This window comes from Rhopilema esculentum, chromosome 4 (genome assembly GCF_057945365.1).
Source record: "Rhopilema esculentum isolate cy_ngs chromosome 4, ASM5794536v1, whole genome shotgun sequence".
In the NCBI taxonomy this organism is placed as follows: domain Eukaryota; kingdom Metazoa; phylum Cnidaria; class Scyphozoa; order Rhizostomeae; family Rhizostomatidae; genus Rhopilema; species Rhopilema esculentum.
This window is the reverse complement of record NC_142818.1, coordinates 8,998,584-9,001,711: the sequence shown is the minus strand read 5'-3', so window position 1 is coordinate 9,001,711 and position 3,128 is coordinate 8,998,584.

Below are 3,128 nucleotides of genomic sequence, written 5' to 3'. Positions count from 1 at the left end.
GCATTGCAGAACATCGTCATTTTAAATTATAAATGAATGCAATTTATTTGAAAGTCATTTAAAAAAACAAGACGTTATCTCGTAAGTGCCGCTTTATTCATGGAAAGAAACATTACTTTCAAACATTTCAACGGAAATTGTGACTTTATTATTAACTAAACCGGCATAAAAACAGGAATTTTTTGCAAAAAAAAGGGGTCGGTTTTACGTCTTGGTTTTCTTCCATATCTTGCTTACAAAGACAAGCAATAAAGTAACAAGCCATTACTTGTCGCTTACAAAAAGGCCTCTCAAAACTTTTGGTCATTAACAACAACAAAATATGTGCTGTCAACTGGCGAAAAAATGGACACTATTCCAAGTTAGCTCGTTTCTTCGTCTTAAGTCATCTTCAATACTTCCTTCAGCAAAATGCAAATTGATATTTTTCTAATCATCGGAGAAAGGCTGCGGACAGATTCCTTATAAGTGTCATTCCAGCCAAAAAATAATCAAACAATCTTCGAACAAAAAGCATTTACGAACGTTAATTGGACCCCGCCAGAAGAAAATTGTATTAAAGTGCAAGATCTAAAGTAGAAATATGAAATTAAATTCTAAGGTAGGATACTAAAACCATCGAGGTATAAAATGGCCATAACAATGAATTGGGATGGGTTGTAAATAAACCGACTGCAAATGAAAATTGCCCCCGGTAAAACCCGTCCCCGATAAAACCCGTCCCCGGTAAAATCCGTGCCCGGTAAACCCGTGCCCGGTAAAACCCGTCCCCGGTAAAACCCGTCCCCGGTAAAACCCGTCCCTGGTAAAACCCGCCCCCGGTAAAACCCGTCCCCGGTTAAACCCGTCCCCGGTTAAACCCGTCCCTGGTAGAACCCGCCCCCGGTAAAAACCCGTCCCCGGTAAAACCCGTCCCCAGTGAAAACCGTCCCCGTTCAAAAATTTCCCGACCGGCGAATCCCCTTTTGAAAAGTGGAATGACAGGAACATTTTTCCATTTCTGCACAACCCTTTTAATTAATATTATTTATCATTAATACTTTGATTTAAAGTTGGCTGTTCGAAACAGCTAGAAATAAAAGCTAATTAAGGCCAACTATTTACAGAAGGTGTATACAAAGGAAATACATAATAATTACAAAAAACCTAAACCATATATAAAAGTTTTGCAAATCCTACAGTTGCAATGTTTGCATTTTGTTTTCTTAAGCTGTTTTTTTAAAACAGTCAAATAGATCGAAGTTTTCACTTCTATAGGTAATTTTGCCCATATTCTTTGACCCATGAACTTTACGGTATTTGTACCATAGCATGTGGTTCTCACTTTTGGTAAGTTTAAATTGCTCGAGCTTAGGTTTAAAGTGTTCATCATCAGTTTCATTTTTTTGGATTCCATGAAAATCGAAATGCGAGATAAGGCATGCAGTTTTTGGCTGGCCTTTTTACAAAGAGTCTGCACATGAGTTTTGAAGTTAAGTTTTGTATATAGTGTAACTCCCAGTAATGTTTCTTCGTCACTTTCTTCTATTACCGCCATTCCTACATTTAATTTCATCTTTTCTTTTTTCTCGCCAAAAATCATAAAATGACAATTCCAAGCAGAGGTTTCCCCTTTCAGTACAAAGTTCCCTCTCTGGCAGGACATCACATCCCCTGTTAGTTCAAGGGAAATGTTGCTCTTGCTATACCCCATAAAGAAAAAAGCTGGCCAGGCTTGTTACACAGGGGTGCTCTGGGCAAAAGCGTAGTCAAGTTAATACTCTTACCATTTCTCTTACGGGAGTAAGCTGTAAGTGTGTAATAGTTGTGCAAATGGTACCTATAACGTTCTATATACCTACGTGCAAATTACAGGAAAGGGATCTGTCAAGTTATACTCAAACGAGGAATTTCAACACTTTTTTCAATGACTTACCGTTTTAAATACCGAACATAAAACTCTTTTGAGACATCATAAAAATTTTGGTGCAACGATTAATGATTTTATGAAGTATACAAGAATCACAACTTACCTGAAATCGGGCATGAAATTGCCTTCCCAAGGCATCAAATCTAACTAAAAGACAACCTCGAGCTCTTTTGTCATGCATTGCTGGTCATCGGTTTACCTATTGTCATGCATTGCTGTTTTTGTTACTCTTGGCAAAAAACTCTCTCTTAAAAGTTCAACCCAAATCTCATGCAGCGCACTCTTTTATATCTTTAAATCAAACCACCCATAGCATTTCTCATTTTTTGTGGCAATTCTGACCTTAAGATTAAGAGAATTGATTCCGAAAGAGATTGATATTTCCATGAAGAAAGGCGGACAGAGAATTATTTTAACAATTCTTTTCAACACAAGCCGCTTTGGATTCGGAGTTTAAAGTTTAAAGAAGTTAGATCTTCTTAACCAGCAGTACTTTAGGTATCAATGCCGAAGTGGCTATTCAAAGAGAATATCTTGCTGCTTTAAAACGATGATTCTATGCTTCAAATAATCTTCTTTGCAATCAAACTTCCCAAAACAAAGTTCGAAGATCCCTAAACAAAATGCCTTTTTAACAACGAATCAGAATGACATGAATCATGATATTACTCTTACGTTGTACAAAGAAGATTCACAACACGTAGGAAGCCCATTTAGATTCATAAATCTCCGTTTTTAAGAATTTATTGTCTTAGCATATGGAAACCTCCGTGATCATCCATTTTTCTAGACAAACATCGCTACTGCTCCCCCTCTTGTTCCTCCTCGCAATATGAAACTTAAAGCTAAACCGAACTTATTTGATCCAACAGATGAATAAGAAAATCATCAAACATACCTGGGGGTTCGCCCTGTTTTCCAGCAAACAGTGCGTTCTGAATTGAAGCTGTTGTACAACTTTTGGTGTATATCAATATTTTTTCTTATCTCATAAGCTAATAATTTTCTTATTTTTTTTCGACGAATTTGTTCGCTTGACTAGTATCAAATCTTGTTTTATCAAAATTGAAAAACTAAAGAAAAGGAATAATGTTAAAACTGCTTTTTCAGTTATTAAGATTTCCCAAGTTGGGCTACGAGACGAGACGAACGAGACGAACGAGACGAACGAGACGAACGAGACGAACGAGACGAACGAGACGAACGAGACGAACGAGAC